Below are 20,849 nucleotides of genomic sequence, written 5' to 3' on the forward strand. Positions count from 1 at the left end.
AAGCATGTAGCATGCAGTAGCCTGCGTTAATGCCAGTTGTTAGATAAAGTGATAAATGGGTGATAAATAAAGTGATAAAAAACTAAAACTAAAAATGGTCCTTTCTACCAACTAAGAAGTCTTTAGTTACAGCATAAGAGCAGTATTGAAGGGCTATTGAAGATTATTTTCATCGGATGGCGTAGATTTGGGAGTTTGTATTTTCTCGCATGGCAGAGGTGTTTTGAACTTGCAGAGTTTGATATTAATCTGCATGAGAGGGTAGTTCCTGAGTAATAACTAATTTTATGTGGCTCTCAATGCTTAGTTACATTCAGATTAAGTTCATATTTTCAAAATGTTAAGGAACAGTGTAGTATTTCATCTTTTATTGAACACAGAGGGGAGAGAGTTCATCAGATCCAGCGTGTGTGTGTGTGCACATCTGTCAATGTGATGATGAACAGTGAGTTTAAATCATTTAATTTTGTTTCAAGTACCACCCGGGACGATGCAACACCGCAGCGATGCCCTTTCCAGGAGACCAGGATCAGATGAACCAGAGCCTGAAAGTGAGGACACAGAGTATGTTGGCTGTGTGGCGATCTGTAACTGGCTTAGGACAGGAACAGTTTTAGGACCAGACTTGTTGGCAGCAGGAGTTGAGTGATGCAAAGCCAGGCAGTTGCAGGCATCCATGGCAAGAAAGGATGATGTTGGAACACCCCTACTTTGCCAGGATATTCAAAAGCAGAACTCCGTCAGTTTCAGGAGGCGGATCCAACACTCAGTGTGTTCAGGATGTGCTGGAGCAGACAAAGTAATCCTACCCGCCAAGAGTGATTAGGCTTGTCCAAACCTGTTTGGTCCCTGCGGAAACAGTGGCAGAAAATCAGAGAAAAGGAGGGGCTCTTATACCGTGTAATTGAAGATGTCCACACCAGAGAGTGTCACCAGTTGTTGTTACCCACCTGTCTGACTGATCAAGTCCTAAAGAGTGTCCATGATCAGATGGGACATCAGGATATAGAGAGAACACTAGGCCTGTTAAAACATAGATGCTTCTGGGGAGGTATGTACGAGGATGTGGAAAAGTGGGTGAAAAGATGCCAGTGATGTGTGCTAGCAAAAATGCCGTAGCCCAAGGTCCAAGAACCCTGGACACCATTCTTAGCCTCCCGACCACTGAAAGTTGTTGCAATAGACTTCACTACACTTGAACCAGCCACAGATGGGCATGAACATGTTCTGGTAGTGACTGATGTGTTCACCCAGTTCAGCCAAGCGTTCCGCACCCATGATCAGAAGGGGGAGACCACTGCAAAAATACTTTTAAGAGAATGGATTCTGAAGTACGCCGTGCTACAACGCTTACTCTCTGATCAGGGCAGAAATTTCTAAAGCACTGTTATATCTGAGCTCTGCAAGTTGTATGGAGTGAAGAAACCTTCCATGACACCGCATCACCCCCCCCAGGGGAATCCTGAATTCGAGAGGTTTAACAGAACTCTACACGACCTTCTAAGGGCTCTCCCACCAGAAAATAAGCACAGATGGCCGGAACACTTACCAGAGCTGGTGTATGCATATAATGTGACGCCACATTCATCCACAGATTATTCACTGTACTATCTGCTGTTTGAGACCTAGCCGCATCTCCCGATTGATGCTCTGTTGGGTCAGGAGCCAGTGACAACAACAAACCCGACTGGTTAACTGTACACAAACAATGTTTCCGAGATGCACATGTCCGAGCAAAAGAGTATGGCTGTAGAGAGAGTTATGCAGCAAGAAGAGAAGGTATATTGCCCAGCATTGGAGACTGGACAACATATGTACTTATTCCATCAACCACCCGGAAGGAACAAGATCCAGGACGCATGGTCATTCACCATGTATTGAGTGACAGAGGTCCAGGGATCCATGTACGTGGTAAAGCCTGTAGAAGGAGGCCCATTTAGGAGAGTGCACAGATATAACTTCAGGCCCTGTTTGAATCCACCACCCTTGCCCACCCCCAAGAGTCAGGAACCCCCTAATGTGGATGTACCTGCCTCGATTTCAGAGCCAGTGATGCCTTTACTGGATGCAGAATGTATGCTAATGGAGGACGTCCAATATCCAGTGGATAAGCAAGCACCAAACCCAAAACTTGAGGAGCTGGATCAGCCAGTTGCTGAAGTTGAAAATGGTTCCAGTGACCCGAGAGAGGAAACTGATGAGAGTGATGTTGTTTCAGGACCTGAGAGTCATGCGATTCCTATTGATACCCTGGAAGAGAGGCCAGTGTCTTCTTACCCAGAAAAGGAAAGTGTTAACTTATCTTCTGAAATAGCAGAAGTGAGACCTGTGCCTACTAGAAAGAAAAGGGAGGGGTTGCTGAGCCAAAAGTGCTTTGTCCTGTGCCACATAAAACACAGAGGGCAACGGCAGGGGTACATAGCAACCCAAACAGATTGCCTAAATCAGCTTGCAATGCAGTGTCCTTTAGTCCTGATGCTTTATCAGTTGTTAGCTGCTATGGTCCATTACACTTCCGGGATGATCCAGGGGAGACTTGATGAGTAGAGAGTGTTGGTAGTCACCGAGGACATTGACTATGGGCAGGGGAAAGTGTAACCACATTGAAGTTCTTTATCTTTAAGCTTTAAGCCCATCTTTACGCTGTGTACTTCTAAACATTGACAAAATTTGTTTTCAGAAGATATAAGCATTTATAATCTGCAGGCTCTCGCTTTTGCCTAAACAGACCCAGAAAAATGAATGACACAACTTAATTTTGTCCAATCAAATGCTTTTAGAAAGAGAACATACCATCCTCTTTCACCTGATCAGCCTGCCTGTCTATGTTGTAACTTGCCCTGATCATAACTTTGTAGGACATTATGAAGGGAGCACAGTCTATGCTGTAGTATCATTCCAAACAGAATTTACAATAAGAATCACTTGAAATTTTAGTTTTAAATGACCGTTATCACCTTTCAGCCCTATAAAGCTCAAGCAAATTTGTTTTATTCATAGACAACACTACAGTGAGTATTAGCATGTGAAATCTACATGTATCTTTAAAAAACAGGATAAACACCCTCCATCACACTTTTGTTTATTACTTCATGAAAAAACACATGGTAAAGTTAATGAGATATCACAATTTACAGCTAGCAATCCTGAGTCAAACAAGCCCTTCCTCAACATCATACAATTTGTAAAGCCAGCAAAATCTCTCGAAGAGTGTCCTAAGAGCTACTGTGGTTAGGTTAATGTTGCTAAAGCAACGGTGTTCTATGGGAGCATCTCACTGAAACGTGATTCTTCATGTCATAAACCTAGTTTCCATCCACTTTTCATGCTGTTTTGTTATCGACAAAGTGAAAATGCATAATTAATTTTTTTTTTGCAAAGTTTGCTTTCTTCTGCCTGTTTCCATTCAAATGGCCTTTTATCGATAAAAATGCTTAAAAAAACACTTTGTTGCATAAGTTTTGGTATCGCAAAATAACTCTTTCCATACAGAAATGTGTATATATCGCTAATTGTGTACCTTTTGCCTCCCAGATTTCAAAGTTTTGGTAAAATGGAGAGGGTATTGAGTTAAATTAGTTGAAATTAGCCAGCTTACTGTCATCTTAATTTCACAAATAAATTCAATCAGAAGATGAGGAATTGCAATCAAAAGGGAACAGATCTGATAGGACTGTAATATTGGTCCTGATGTTGCGCCTATCGTAGGATACCACTGGTTCTGACCCGAAAGCAAATCATCATGGCCCTGTTCAAGCTGGCAACCTGCACCAAGTAGTGGGGTAAACTTTCGGTCTTAGTATAAGGACCATCCATTGATGTGTTTATACTTTGTGCACAGCTATTAAAATAAAATTGATGCAGTGCAATATCAGGGTTTACATATGATACATTCCTGAAATTCAATAGGCTATTTTGAGCAATCATCTAATCTAAAGCATCACCATCACAACTGCATTATGTCCCACATATTTGTCCAGCAACTTTTAATGACCAACTGAACTTGATTGTCATCTAAAATTAGTTTTAGCATCATAATGCAATTTATGTTTTATGAAGAAGCTCAGCAAATCTGATCCGAGGTAAAGAGGGTTAGATTTAAAATATAAAAAATTTTCAAATGCTAGTTTTCTGAAAGTTTACTCAGCATTGTAAAAATAGTTTTATCTAGTCTAAAAAAATGTGGAACATTCTGAGAATGTCATTCAGCTGACTTTTTTCATCTACAGAACAGGATGCTTTATTCGTTTTGTAATTTTTTACATTTAATACTGGGAATTTTGCCGGCATTTTTTAAGTAATTTTATAGAACTGGGCTATGTTAGTGTTCCTTAAAAGCGCACTGAAGCTTTTCTCCCAGTATTGTTTATTTATATTTTATTTAAAACAACTTTGTGCACAGAAATCATATGTTTTTTGTATTGTGGGCTAATACCATGACTGCCATCTATTATTTTGAAAGGTGTGGAAAAGAAACTTGAATAAATAAACGGATTTCTACCACGATTAATTTAATCCCAAAGAATGGCCATTCATTGGATGCTGCGCTGAAAAAAGCCCTTTGGGAACAATCCTACATTGTGACCAGCTGTGAACATGTGTGTAACACGTCAATGAACATTGGCCGGAATTTATAGCCTCTGCTGGTGAGATCATTTGATGCACCTGTGGCCAGGCTATAAATGGATGTGTCACCAGTGTGTTGTCAGATCTATTTTCTTCAGAGCCATTCTATGTGTGTGTGTGTGTCTCACAAGCCTGTCACAAAATTTCTTTCCTCTGCTAGGAGTTAGAACTTGGTTAGGCAGTGCACAGTGAACCTTTTCTCCTTTCTCTGCTTTCTAAAAAGAAAAAAAAAAAAAGAAGAAAAAAAAACAAAACAAAAAAACAAATACATATATATGCGCGAGCACGGCGATCTGCTTTCGGTCAGGGTGCTTCGCACTCGCCTCGCTTACTTCCGGGAGCCAGCACCCACACTTCGTTCACGGGGCTCTCGCATGGATTTGGCTGAGGAGCGAGAGACGGGTTCGTCCCTTTCTCTCGCTCTCTCCCCAGACCCAGCTGGTCCTTCCCATGATCTCGAAGCACGTTCCGGTGCCTGTTCGGTTCATGAGGGGGACCTCGAATCTCTACCCGCCTCCGAGCTTTCCGTCCGCAATAAGAAATCGGTGGAGGAATTGCTCGATGTGGTTACTCGTGCGGTGGCCAGACTTCAGGCTAGATTTTTGTCTAGTGACCGGGGAAGGAACGCCTCATCAGTCCCTTCCAACCTCCATGAAGTGCTTTCTCGCTCATGGAGGAACCCGTATACTTCCCGTGTTCACGTACCCTCGACGTCTTTATACTCGACTATTGTGGGTGCTGAGACACGGGATTTTCAGTGATGCCGCCGGTCGAAGAGACGCTTGCGGGCTATCTCTCGCCGGGCTCGGCATCGTCATTTAAAAAGCCCTCTCTCCACACAAAGCCTTGCAGAATGACCTCCACTTTAGTGGGGAGGGCTTATCAAGCAGCAGGTCAGGCTGGTGCTGCTCTGCACACAATGGCTGTATTACAGGCTTACCAGGCTGACCTGCTGGACGACCTGAGTGTGGGTGCTGCGCTCGAAGAAACAAGTTTTTTCTGAGATTCGTTGAGCCACAAATCTTTCTCTCCGCGCGTCCAAGCAAACAGCCCATGCTATTGGCCGGTCTATGTCTGCCTTGGTCAGCGCAGGGAGGCACCTTTGGCTCAACCTTTCGGGCATCAAGGACAAGGATAACATTTTCCTCCTTGATGTCCCGGTTTCACCTTCTGGCCTATTCGGAGACGCCATGAGCACGGTTATCTCCAGGTTCCAAGAGGCGAAAAGCCATGAGGAGGCCATCGGGCAGTTCCTCCCTCGCCGCACTCAGGGGGCGGGTCCGTCGGCTACCCAGACCCGCTGTTAGAAGGGAGGCAAAAAAAAGCGTGGCAAGTCGTGCTCAGCAGCCCCCAAAGCAAGACCTCAGGATCCTAATTTCTAAAAGAAGAAAACCCTGATGGTCTTGCGCTTAGTCTTGTGGGGGTAGCTCCCCTCAGGACGGGGCGCGTGCTCCACTTCGCCCCTCCCGGTACCCCCGCGAAGCCTCTCCATTTCTGCTGCCTTTGGTGTTTCGGGTGTTAGAGGCTCCCAACAAAAAGTTGGGTGTTTCACTGCACCCTGCATTAATCCAGGACGTGGAACACTCGACACCCCCTCAACAGGAAGTGTTAAAAGATTTATACCCATCTCAAAGAACCTGGCAGCGTAGAAACTTCTGCCAGATATTTCGTGGGTCCTAAGAACAGAGTGGTTCCCACTACTGTAAACCGGATCAGTTATATCTACTGTGGGGAAAACTGCTAAATCTCCTGGTTAAAGGGGCCATAGAATGTGTTCTCCTTCCAGAGAGAGAGTCAGGTTATTACACCGAATACTTCCTGGTTCCCATGGAGGGTGAGGGTTTGCGTCTGGCCTTAGATCTTGAAGCTTGAACTGCCCAGTCTGGGTGCTCAAGTCCATGATGCCGCCTATCAAGACGATCGTGTCACAAGCCCAACATCACGTTTGGCTGGTCACCATCGATCTTATGATGCATTTCTTCACCTAAAAGTTCTGCCGCAACACAGGAAGTTCCTGAGGTTCGCTTTCGGGGGCGAAGCCTTCAAATATCGGGTTCTTCCATTCGGCCTAGCCCTCTTAACCCGCACATTCACAAATGCATGATGCAGCACTGGCTCCTTTGTGACTCCGAGGCATCCACATTCTGAATTACATAGATGACTGGCTGATCCTAGGGCAGTTCCAGCAACTGGCAGTTTAGCACAGGGATACCGTCTTAGCTCATCTAGTTTCAATGGGGTTGAGGCTCAACGCCAAGAAAAGCGTCCTCTCTCCCACTCAGAACACTGTCTATCGGGGGACCGTATGGAGTTCGATCACAATGCGGGCACAACTGTCTCCCGCTAGAATAGAGTCCATTCAGAATACCAAGGCTAGGTCAAGGTTGTACTAGGTCTCAGAGCGACTGCATCCTCTGTGATCCCTCTGGACCTTCTGCACATGAGACCGTCTTTGTTGTGGCTCAAAGCCAGGGGATTTCTTCCAAGGGCCAAATCCCCAAGGCTAATAAGGGTTACGCGCCGTGGGCTTTGTTCCCTTTTTATGTGGTTCAGACCCCGGTTTCTTACCTTGGGTCCCACTCTAGGTGCGTTTCATTGTCGCAGGCTGCTAACAACAGACGCCTCCCTGACGGGCTGGGTAACGGCCTTAAGTGGTCGTCCAGCTTAAAGGGAATCGGAGGGTCATCAGCTCAGTTGTCACAGTAACTGCCTCGAGTTGATGGCTGTATTTCTGGCCCTGAAATACTTCCTCCAGAGACTGCCATGTCTTCGTGTGGGTGGGCAATACAGCGGTAGTCTCTTACATAAACCATCAGGGAGATCCACGTTCACGTCAGCTGACTTTCTGGCACATCGGATTCTCCTTTGGGCCCAGGGTAGCTCCTGTCGCTCAGGGCATCCCTGGATGCCCGTATGTGGGAGCAGATTTACTGTCCAGACAGAAAATACCGATGGGGGAGTGGAAACTCCACCCTGAGGTAGTGGGTGAGATTTTTCCCGGGCAGAAGAGGACCTCTTCGCACCTATGAATAGCGCAATGTCTCCTCTACTTCTCCCCAGAGTCAGGGCACATACATGACCCGGAATGCGTCTGTATGCCTTTTTCCTCCAGTTTTTCTGCTCCTGGGAGTCTTGGCCAAGGTTCGCCAGCAAGGGTCTTGCCTCCTAATGATAGCGCCACGCTGGCCGAACAGGATATGGTTCTCGGAGCTAAATTCTCCCCTCGACGGCTCGCCTCGGGCGATTCCGAATAGGAAGGACCTTCTTTCTCAGGCACAGGGGACTGTATTTCATGCCCGGCCCGAATTGTGGAACCTTTTCATGCTTGGCCCCAACTGAGGTACACAGGGCTTTCTCCTTTCTTCCAGAGGGCTCGTCTCCTCTAAAGCCTTGGCGAGAGGTGTCCCTCTGCAGCAAGTTTGTGATGCGGCAGGTTGGTCCTTTCCGCACACATTCATTAGATTCTATAGTTTAGATGTTCATGCCACTCCGGGCTCCTATGCTCTCGAGTCGACATCTCAAGCTCATGTCTGAGATCTCTCACTTTCTTGTGAGCACACTTCACAACCGTAGGGGTCCGGACAGCCTCAGTGCGGCGGCGTGGGTATTCTCATTCCCAAAGCGCTTTTCTCAGCGCAGCATCCTAGTGAAGCTTTTTGTAAAGGGAACATCTCGGGTTACGTAGTGTAATCCCTGTTCCTTGAAAAAAGCGGAATGAGATGCTGCGCTTCTTTGCTGCACTGGGATGTCCCAGGACTGCTCTTCAGAAAAAAATATCTGACGACACGCTGGTGACGCATCTATTTATACAGGTGCATCCAATGATCTCACCAGCCGAGGCTATAAATTCCGGTCAATATTCATTGACGTGTTACACACGTATTCACAGCTGGTCACAATGTAGGATTGTTCCCAAAGCGCTTTTCTCAGTGCAGCATCTCGTTCCGCTTTTTTCAGGGAACAAGGGTTACACTATGTAACCCGAGACGTTTTCCATGATACGTGCAGGGGATTCTGTAGAGGTCCCCAGTGATTCCTAATAGAAGGCCTCCACTCTCTTCACAGTACGCCAATTGCATTCAGCTCAAGAATTCTGAAACAAACAGCACAAAATTTTAAGTTTGTGCAGTGATATAATTTTTTTTAAAACATACACAATCTACACAATTTATGTAATAAACACAACAAAAAATAAAAGTAGAGCTCTATGGTCCCATTTTGGCTGCTCAGAGCAAACACACTCAGCTGAGGGCATGCACAAAGACCTGGTGACACAGAAACACTGTTTATTATATAAAGAGGGTCGAAGTGTGGTAAAGTGCACTTTGGTTAATTTGCAGAATTGATTATGTGTACCTACTATGTGTGTATGCTGAGTGCGTTTTATACTGTACATGTGAGAGTATAATAGCTTTCATGCATTTTTGCTTTTGGATATCTAATAACAGCTGATGTAATTCACTTGTAGGTGGAGTTTACATTAGGCATCACATTCTCTAACCTGTGATTTTGATAAGAGGGTCTTCTTTGAAAGGGTCTTCTTATCAAAGCAGGCAAAGAGCTGCTCAGAGCAATTAGAGCTCTTCGTACAATCCAAATAGATGCACAAAGCAAGCAACGATAAGGCTAGGCTTGCATCCTCCCGGGGCAGCTTCGCTTGCAGGCTCAGGAACCTTGAGCATATAGCTCGGTCGTGGTCTCAGGATCATGTGAGAGTCTTCCGATTCTTTGCTGACCGAGAATGCTTGCAGGTCCCCGACCCTCTTGATGGAAATGAGCATGGTCAGGAGGGCGGTCTTTAATGAGATGGCCTTTAACTCGACTGACTGTAGGGCTCAAACGGGGATCTCCAAAAGGCCTAGAGGACCAAGGAGAGGTCCCATGAGGGAAGAGGCACGGCCTAGGAGGATTCAACCTCCTCATGCCTGTGAGGAACCTGATGATCAAGTAGTGCTTTCATAAAAACTTACCGTCTACTGTATCATTGTGCGCCGATATAGCAGCAACAAACACCTTTAAGGAGGGGGGGATAGCCACCCCAGCCTCTCCTGCAGGAAGGAAAGCACTGATCCGACTGCATCTCTGGGGGGTCTTAGGGTCTGGAGAACAACACTAAGCGAACACACGCCACTTCATGGTATACATCTGCCTTGTAGAAGGAGCCCTGGCAAGAGTGTTCGTTCTTACCACTTCGGGCGGTAGACCACATAAGTCTTATGCATCCTGTCCAGGGACCAGACGTGGAGATTCCAGAGGTCTGGGCATGGGTGCCAGACAGTGCCCCATCCCTGAAAAAGAATATTTTTCCTCAGGGAAATTTGTCAGGGAGGTGCTGTCACGAGGAGCATGAGGTCAGAGTCGCCTGAGTTGCCATTGACACCAGAGGAGGAGGTGACGGGCGATTTGCGACATGCAACGAGAGTGTAAACCGCCTTGGCATTTTATATAAGCCACTGTCACCATGTTATCTGTCCGGACCAACATGTGCCTGCCATGGATCAATGGTAATAGCCTCCGCAGGGTGAGTTGCACCACCAGTTGATGTGCCAACGCAGCCGCGGTCTTGTCCATGAGCCAGCGACTGCGTGCCCATTGCACGCGGCGCGCTAGCCTGACTTGGAGGCATATGTCATGACCACGACACACATGGACACTTGCTGTAGGGGGGACTCCAGCCCGCTGAAACGCAAGGTCTATCAAAGGGCTGAAAAAGTGGTGGCAGGCCATCGTGAAAGCCACATGATATGTGCCGTGGCGTCATGCGTACCTCGGGACTCGAGTCTGGAGCCAGTGCTGTAGCAGTCTCATATGCATCAACCTGAGCACCGTGACCGCCACTGAGGATGCCACGTGTGCTCTTTTGTGAGGTGAGCTGACATTGAGATTGAGACAAAAATGCATCAACATCTTGAACGGGAGTCTGTGCAAGGCCTGGTTCAGAACTCGCAGGTCCAGGAATAGTCGCAACCCACTGCCCTTCTTCGGAACGATGGCATAAGGGCAATAAACCCTTGCCTCAACTCGGCTGGAGGGACAGGCTCTATCGCGCCCTTCTGCAGAAGGATTGTGATCTCCGCATGTAGGACAGCAGCATTCTCGCCTTTCACGGATGTGAAGTGAACAGCGCAGAACCAGGCAGTCGCCTGACGAACTGAATCCCATAGCCGAGCCATATGGTTCTAGCCAACAGGCGTGACGGGTTGGAGAGTGTTAGCCACACGTCCAAACTCTGGGGAAGGGGCACTAATGGAAGGATCACATCCGACCTACCTGGGGGTGGGGCCTCATGGTGGGGGGAGCAGGAAATGCCACGTCAAGGAGTGACGCTCTGACCCGAGGTGGCCGCGCTGAGGAAGTCCTTGAAGCACTTACCTTGCTCTGCGAACCCGGCATAAGGCGGGTCGTCATCTGAGGAGGAGGGCCTATTGTGGCATCCCTTGAAACTCGTCACCACCGGCTGGCCGGGGTGTGGTTTGTGTGGTGCAGCTGGGCATGTGAAGGTGGGGAGCTGCATTCTTGAGGCCCTGGCTGCGAACGCTCGGTGTCCGGTCGCAGTGGCAATGACGACCGTGGGTACCAGCAGTGTGACCCAAGGAGAGAGGAAACTGCTCTTTTTTGACAATGTGGGTACCGCAGCCCATCCGGGGTGCAGTGAAAAGAAAAGGGGAACAAAAGATTCTCCTCCCAGCCCTCCACCGAGGGATGGAGTGGTCTGCTAACCTGCTCTTGAGTTCCGGCAGTCTCCTTCCTCGGGTCTCAGTGGTGCTTAGGAGCCCTTTTGGGGGTCTTAGTGGCGGGTCGAATGGCGGGGGGCGTCGACCTCCTGCGGGAGGGCTCTATGCCATGGCCAAGAGCTCAGTTCGGTCGCCAGAGATGACGTAGTCCTTCAGGCTCGAGAAGGTAGTTCCGGCTGGCACTCAGTGGGCACAGGTGTGCCGCGATTGCCTTTATCCAAATGGGGCATCGCAGCCTTGGCCAGTCCGCCATCGAGGTAGTGAGAGTGGATGAGCTGAAGGAATGGGTTCGGGCAGTAAAAGGTGCCTTCCACGACCTCGTCAGCTCGTCATGCACCTCTGGGAAGAAGGGGACTGGAGGGGACATGGCCGTGAGAGGCGTGTTGACCCCAAGAACTAGTCGTCAAGCCAAGAGTGCTCAGGGGTGGGTGGAGGGTTCCACTCTAGCCCAACACTTGTTGCAGCCCGGGCAAGCATGGTGGTCAGCTCCATCTTCTCTTAGTGAGAACATGAACCAACCAGGAATGCTTCCTCAACGTGATTATGGCCCAGACATGTAAGGCAGCGATTGTGGCCGTCAGAGGCGGAGAGGTAACGACCGCACCCAGGAACAACACAGAGACGGAAAGGCATCTTTAAAAAGATGCGTCTTTAAAAAGACGTTCATGTGTGTTTGCTCTGAGGAAATATACTCTTTAGAGGAGAAAAACACTCTTTTAATGCCGTCGAAGTGCCCAGGGGCATTGTTCTGCACTAAGCGTGCAGAGGAGAGAAAGCCACTGGAATGTGCTGTATATCCAACAGCAAACGCTTCTTTAGAGGTGAATTGGATTCAGCTCGCTGATACACAACCACTCGGCTCCTCTGGAATTAATCCTGCATTCCAGCTCCCTTTCATACCCGTATATCTGGGAGAGTGGCATACAAATTCCACACAACATTTTCATTGGCCTTTTCTCAAAGATTTGAAGGTGTTTTGGGGTTCCCAAGAGCGACTCCTAGTGTCACTGCATCGACAAAATGCAGAGTGAGTGACAGAAGGGGAACTATGTTTTTCAAGATACTGCAAGGGGACTTTAAGGTGAATATTAGATGGAGGTTTAATTGAGTAAAATGTACCACCATATCCCAAAACGTTAAGCTAAACCTAACCAATAGTGATTTAAAATTAAATGAGAGTTGAACAAAACAGACATCCTCACCTAACCGATAGTGTAGTAAATGCAAATGAGAGTTGAACAAAACAGACATCCTTACACTAAACCAACACCAAAACCAAACAGATAGTCGTAAAATCAAATGAGAGGTGAACAAGATAGACATCCTTACCCTAAACCAAGACCTAAACCTAACCGATAGTGTAGTAAAATCAAATGAGAGGTAAACAAAATAGACATCCTTACCCCAATCCAACACCTAAACCTAACCGACAGTGTAGTAAAATCAAATGAGAGATGAACAAAACAGACATCCTTACGCTCAACCAACATCTAAACCGAACCGATAGTGTGGAAAAAGCAAATATGATATGAAAAGCACATTTTCTGAAGCAAACACAGCATTTTGTGTCGCTTATATGACACTTTCATCTCATGTTACAGCTTCCATACTTGACTTAGCATACTTGACATAGCAGCGTGTAAGTAATAGTGCAAAAAATAAGTGTTTCTAAAGTCACAATCAGTCATTGTAGTTGTGATTTTTGTGAAAGTGAAGAAAACAGTTTTTATAGTGTTCTAGTGTTAACTGCAGCTAAATGTAGAACGTGTCACATAAGGTAAGTTTGCAAAAATTTAGTTGTAGTAATGTTCATATGAGACTAGGTTGGCACATTGGTAGGCGAGTAACCAAATATGTTCACAAATGTTTTCATTTCTTAAACTGTACAAGTGCTGGGTAGGAGGCTAGCTAAAATTTGAAGCTTGTACAACATCGATTCTGTTTGTTTGTTAATTGGTTGGTTTGTATTGTTGTTCATAGATGTGAAATGTATAAAACTTACAATAAACTTGACTTTAAGTTTGTTCGCCCAGTAGTCCTTGGTGACCAGCACAAACCGGCATTTAACAGAATGGAGATTTATGCTGGTGTAAGATGATCTTTTCAGGGGGGGTACCTGAATTTACCTTATGATATGTTTTTGCTTTAAATGAAGTTCAAACCAGGTCTCATAGAATCACATTACTATACCTACATTTTGCTAAATATGGCTACATTTGCTTTACATGGCTTGTTGTACGTATCATGGTAGTTTCCTGGTGAAATGAGCACTAGAGGCGCTACAGCAACAATGGCTTTAATTCACTTTGACATGAACAAATGGCAAATTATCAGTTCATAAACACTTTTAACCCTGTTCCACACACAATACTGTCTTATGACAGCTAAACAATTTTTCACCAGAAAATGACATGGTTGCTTCAGTATTTGTGTTTTTCATCACACTTTTACTGTTACTTTTGCTTTTACTGACACTATCGGTTATGTTTAGGTTTAAGGTTTAGGGTCAGCAGGCTGGTTTTGTTGATTTAACCTTAAAAACCTCATCTGTTTGGGAGAATATTTAACTCACTTTTAGTGACAGTCAAACAGACAGTCAGGATTGAATACATACACTCGTGTCTCCTCTTTGCTCTGAGTCTTGCACACATCGGCAACGCTACAATTCCCAGCAATCCTCAATAGGTCCATTGGAATTTCCTCGAGTTCCCAGATTCCAGTTTATCCATTCCAAATGGAAGAGAAAACATCCTGTCAGTGTTTCAGTGGAAGCAGGTATCTACAGGGAAGAGCAATATTTTCACATTGTCAGAAGTCATCATGATGAGAATGACTTTAATAATGTTTTACTGCTTCAGTCAGTTTTTTGGGGGGCATTTTTGAAGAATTGTTAGGAAGCTCATGCCATACATGGACAATATTATCAGTGAATCAGTGAAGCACTTACATTTCAATATATTCCCATAGGATTTGGAATATAATGTCTAAGACTTATTGAGTACTTTTATGGTGCTTTTTGCATAATTACTTTTAAACAATTTCCCAGAGTGAGTAAATAATGACATTTTTTTGGCTGAAAATTTCTTCAACAACTTCTTTCTAGACATCTTTTTGAGAAGTAAGAGACAGTTAAAAAAGGTGTTGAAAAGTTGTTGTGTTCTCTGTATATGATTTCCTGTAACAGGATAGGAAGTGACTTGAATGATTTCTGAGGAAGAATTGTGATGATGTTCTTGTCCCTCTGGTACCACATGAGTTCAGTCCATCAGTTTCCTTTCATGTTATCTTCTCTGCTCAGGCAGCGACCACACCACAAAAACAACATTTCCAAGATGTTCCTACTTTTCTAAACACCCATCTCCTATCAATATTTATTCACCATTGTGTTGTTCCAAAGGTGAATTTTTGAAGAACATCCTGGTCGCTCTGGACAGTAAATGAGGGTTGTGGGTGTCAAGCTCCAGAATGACACAGTACAAATACCATAGAAACAGACCATAAAAAATTTGCACTATATTCCAATTCTTGTGAGGTCATACAGCAGCTTTTTGTGGGCAACAGACTGAAATGTAAGTCATTGTTACCGGCCTCAGACCTAGGGGAAATGTGGGCTGGCAGCAAGGGTACACAGGCAGTGAAGCATGGTGCACCTATGAAACGCTGTGAAATAATAAAGAGACAGACAGGATAAGCGTCTTTCCCTTGGCGCGTCAGCTTTACTTCTGAGATCGCACAATATTAACAACTGTAAACATTTCTTGAATTACATACAGAAAAATAACATCATCTGCACATTAGCCGATATGTAATATGACTCATACATACTCTCAGTACCTGAATACACTCCTGTGATCCATAACCAATTTCACCAAAGCAATACATATATATATATATATATATATATATATATATATATATATATATATATATATATATATATATATGTTACATACCATATGCATAGAAGAGTATGTACAAAATAAACCAAGAAAGATTCACATAAATGTCACTTTTAGGTTAAACACATAAGCAAAATATTCCCACACACAAATGTGTATAGCTTAAATGTACCCAGTCTGAAAAATACATAAATCAATAATACCGCTGAAACCCGAACGGCATGTTCTATACACCATTTCACTCTCATTACCTCGTGTCACACGTTTACACGGCACGTGTACCCGTAAAGCACTCAAAATGGCGATCGAATTATAACTGTGTCACATATACTCAACTACTCAGTTTAAACCCAAATATAACAAATACCCTCGCAGTACTAATGCGATTAAACATTACAACAATGTCATCTGTCTTGAAACGCTTTTAAATGTATTTACTAACTGATTAATCTGTTTATATCTATAACCGTCGAGTTAATCAAATCTATATAAGCACATTAAAACACGAAAAAGTTACTTCAAACACTTCACAGTTACTTCCTTAAACCTTCTTGTGATCTCATGAACAGTTAGAAGTATGTATAAAGTGTATTTTATTTACCTGTGAAATAATAAAGAGACAGACAGGATAAGCATCTTTCCCTTGGCACTTCAGCTTCTGAGATCGCACCCGGGAGGAAGCTAGTCTCAATAATATACTTCACAGGAGCGCTCCAGCACCATCCGCTGGTGTGGCGGCGAACTGATTCCTAAATGTTAGTGTTCTTATTCAAAAAATAGGGGGGGGGGTCATTTTCCATTAATTAATAATTATCTGGTAACATCTTTTATCACATCCTTTTAGAACTATCCGTCTGATGCAGAGACAGGTAAGTATTTGAATTTAAACAGTCCTGTATCGCTTATTCTGTTCTGATCTAATTCTAATATGTCCACACAGGTGGTGAAGGATAGTGGCGATGATCAGGTATGACAGGGTAAGTATGAATAGGATACAGTACGCAGGTATGTATTGCATTCACTCCTGGTCCCCAAGATTGGTATGTAGGTTGTCCCATTCGATCATATGTGAACACTTCCTTTGGCTTTACTGCACGTGCAGATCTCCGCAGGGTACAGTCTTCTTCATTCATTAACTGAGCAACCGGTTCCACTTCCACGTCAGTATCTCCATAACTACTTCTAGCTATGCAGTCATCAACTTGTTCCTGATGTTCTGGAGATGGCAACGGATCAGCTAGTGTTTGTATAGGTTCTGATGTCACAACTCGAGGTTGTTGTTCCTGGGATAGAGGAGTTTGTACAGTTCTGTGGTGTTCTGGATTAAACTCTTGTGCAGCTACTCGAAGATCACCGTTTAAGTCATGATGTGACTGTTTTCGAGTGACTTTTTCTCTTTCGTATACTGGAACTGATCTGGGGTTACACGCATATTCTTCCTTGTTCCCAGAATCACTGGAGTCATGTTCCAAGATATTAAATCTGCGACGTCGGCTGTTCTTGTGGAGTCGTTTCTGTGTCCGATTATCCTGTCCATTATATTCAAGTGGCAAATCATTCACAGGCAACAGAAGATTACGGTGTAGAACACGCAGAGTGCGATCACCGGCTTCTGCTTGAATTTGATATACTGGACCATCTCCCATTCTTTTGACAACATGGTGAACCTTGTTCTCCCAGTAAGCACAGAGTTTGCCGGGCCCACCTCTCTCGGATATGTTATGAGCAAGCACATGATCACCGGGCTGGAGCACAATCCCTCTGACTCCACGATCATAGTTTCTTTTTCTTTTTGCAGAACTCTTTTTACTGTTTTCAGAAGCAATTTTGTACGCTTCCTGCATCCGAGAAGCCCACTTCTGCGCATACTCCTGCCGGGTTTCAGTCTGTGGCTCAGGTTCCAGGCCAAAGAGTAAGTCGATAGGCAATTGCGGGGCTCTTCCAAAGAGGAGAAAGAATGGTGAATACCCCGTGGCTTCATGCCTCGAACAATTGTTTGCGTGCACTATGTGTGGTAAGTGGTCTTTCCATGCAGATTTCTTGTCCTCTGACAAAGTTCGTAGCATCTGGAGAAGTGTTCTATTCAAGCGCTCAACGGGATTCCCCTGTGGATGATAAGGAGTCGGTCGAGAATGAGCAATGCCAGCCAGTTGCTGCAGCCGTTGGAATAAGTTATTCTCCAATTCGCGGCCCTGATCATGGTGTAACTTCTGTGGGTACTCAAAGCGTGGTATAAAGTCATAGAAAATCTTCTGCTTAATACATGGACACTGGCAAATGACATAATTTTCTATGTCACGCTGCATGAAAGGCCAATAAAATCTCTGCCTTGCTAGTTGAGTAACTTTGTCCGCTCCGACATGTCCCATGTCATCGTGAAGGTGTTTGAGCACCAGAGACTTTAAGGAATCAGGTAGGACCAGTTGTCTATGTTGTCCTGTCTGTCTGTAGAGAATTCCTTGGTCAAGTCGCAGTTTGTTCCATTCATGAATTAACCGTCGTGTAGTGAGTCTCATTTGTCTCTTGTCTTTGTCATTAGGATTCCATCCTCTCTCTTTCAATGCAATTACCTCGCCGATGGACGTATCCCCTTTCTGAGCAGTACGGATGTCTTCTGGAGGAAACAAAGGTGTACTGACCGGAAGCAAACTATCATCCCTGGAGCCCAGCTGAAGAGCCGCAACCCATGGTACTTCTCCTTCCCTCTTGGCTTTGTCTCCCTGCCATATGGCAGACACAACATTTGGAGGTAAAACCTCAGAGTACTCTCGGATGTGGTCCAGAAGCTTCACTGGGAAGCGTGATAGGGTGTCAGCGTCAGTGTTTGTCTTGCCTGGTCTATATTTTATGGTGAAGTGAAAGTCGGCCAGTTCACCCACCCACCGGTGCCCAACTGCACTCAACTTGGCGGTACTCAAGATATAGGTGAGGGGATTGTTATCGGTGAATACGGTGAACATGGGGGCATAGTAAAGGTAATCTCGGAATTTATCGCAGATGGCCCACTTCAAGGCAAGGAACTCAAGTTTGTTAGAATGGAGGTGGTAATTCTTCTCAGCGGGTGTGAGTGTCCTCGAGCCATAGGCGATAACGCGTAGCTTACCCCCTTGTTCTTGATAGAGTACCACCCCCAGACCTTCATTGGATGCGTCGGTGTGAAGGACAAAAGGTAAATTAAAGTCTGGGTAGGCCAAGATAGGAAAGGTGGTCAACATATCGACAAGGCAAGCAACCACAGCACGGTGTTGAGGTCCACTGGACCATTGTCTTCGATGGCAACTGACCCTTTTTCATACTTTGCTTAGTCGTTCTAGTTTTTACAGGTTTCTCTCCAAACTCATTAGAACTCTCTTGGAGTTTAAACAGTGGCCGGGCTATTCTGGAAAAATCCTGAATGAAGGACCGATAATAGCCCAAGAATCCCAAAAGAGCTCTTACTTATCCAACATTCTTCGGTTCCCGCTCCTTCCATTGCATCACTGCTTCCAAGTCTTTGGGATTGACTTGAATGCCCTCACTTGTAACTAAGCACCCAACATACCTCACTTGACGTTTAAATAACTCACACTTCTTTGGTCGTAATTTAACTCCATGCTCCCGCAAGCGGCAAAAAACTCTCTTCAAATCTTTGACATGGTCCTGAAAGGTTTTGGAAAAGCAGAGAACATCGTCTAAGTAAGGAAAACAGCATTCATCCCTCAGACCACTCAACACACCTACCATACACCTTTGGAAAGCTGCCGGTGCATTGGAAAGGCCAAAAGAAAGACGGATCCACTCATACAATCCCCACGGCATGCTGAAAGCTGTCAGGTGCCTAGAGTTCTCCTCCACAAAACCCTGGTGATATGCACTGCCCTGGTCAAGTATAGAGAACCATGAGTAACCTCCCAGGCTATCTAACAGATCCTGAATACGTGGAAGGGGATGACGGTCGGGAATGGTTTTGCAGTTTAGTCCACGAAAGTCCACACAAAGATGTAAGCTCATATCCTTTTTCCTTACGCAGACCACTGGGGAGGAATAAGGTGATACGGACTTCCTAATCCATCCGTGGTCTAGCAGCTTTTGGACGTATTTAACCTCTCTATACAAGGACTTTTGGACTGGGGTGTCATCTTTTAAGTAGATTTTGAGTTGTAAGTCAGAAATGCAACCAATATCGGTGTCATCTTCAGCAAAGACATCTGACTGGTCATATAACATACACTTCGCAATCTCTTTCTCTTGCTCAGCTAGATGAGACAGATCGACAGGAGGATGCCATTTGTCTTTGGTCTGGTGGGTGGTTTTATGCGTTTCCCTACTTGTTCTCAAAGTCTGCTCACAAGTACACAATTGAGCTGAACACAACACAGTTTATGGATGAATGTTTGATTGGTTTTAGATCAAGTATATCTTCAAGAGAACCAAGAACAGTTTTCTTTGCAAGATAGATGCCATGTTTTGTCGAGTTCTGAATCGGGACTTTGATCCGCTTAGATGATCCAACAGGGACATCAACTAAAGCTGGGAACACTTCCAGACCCTCCAGGCAATGATTCTCAGGGCGAGGCTGAAACATCATCGTACCTTCACTGTGCCATCCTCGAACTCTACACTGCAGAGTTCTATCTCTATCTTGCCTGCGGGGATATTTATACCTTTCTTGCAGAGGCGTACAATACACTCTGGCATTTCTGCGGGTCTAATAGTCTGGAGTGTAGAGACTAATGCTTCCACGGCGCTATCACTGACACTCAAAGCTTCTTTTAGTATTTGAGTTACGTCAGTGTTATCATGCTGATCGAGATTTGCTTTGATCGTCTCCGAAATGACGTTACTACCTAAGAGAGGGTAGTTGCAGTCGCGACTGATAAGTAGTGGTACTCGGATTGTCACACGGCCATGTTGCTGGCTACATATTCCTAACTGTTAGTGTTCTTATTCAAAATATAGGGGGTGGGTTCCATTAATTAATAATTATCTGGTAACATCTTTTATCACATCCGTTACATCATTATTCACTGAAAATCTTGACATCTGCCTTAGATCTCCTTCAAGGGTCAAGGGTAACACCTTACAATAAGGTCCATTTGTTAACATAAGTTAATGTGTTAGGTATCATAATCAAACAATGAACAATGTATTTTATTGTACAGCATTTATTAATCTTTGTTAATGTTAGTTAATGAACAATTTTATTTTTATGTTAACTAATGTTGTTTACTGAACTTAACACATGGAACCTTATTGTAAGGTGTTACCAAATCAATTGATCTAGTTCACAAAACGGGTCTGAATGATTTGTTCACAAACTGGACTGATCCTGTTCTCAAGGTCTCACTGACTCAGTGATCCAGTCGTAGTGATTAACAGCCCAAGATTTTCAATAAACTTAAATCATAACTCTCTCTCTCTTTCTCTCTCTCTCTTTTTTTTTGCTTGACAGTTCCAATCCTCCTCTGTTCATTGTAAGGAAAAGTGGGCAAAAAAAAAGTCACCTTTTGTGTTCCACAGAAGAAAGCAGCCTGATCTCTTGAACATTATGTGACTGTAGCCCAGTGCTTCTCAATTATTTTCTGTTACGCCCCCCCTAGGAAGAAGTAAA

This window comes from Xyrauchen texanus, chromosome 35 (genome assembly GCF_025860055.1).
Source record: "Xyrauchen texanus isolate HMW12.3.18 chromosome 35, RBS_HiC_50CHRs, whole genome shotgun sequence".
NCBI classification, from domain to species: Eukaryota; Metazoa; Chordata; class Actinopteri; order Cypriniformes; family Catostomidae; genus Xyrauchen; species Xyrauchen texanus.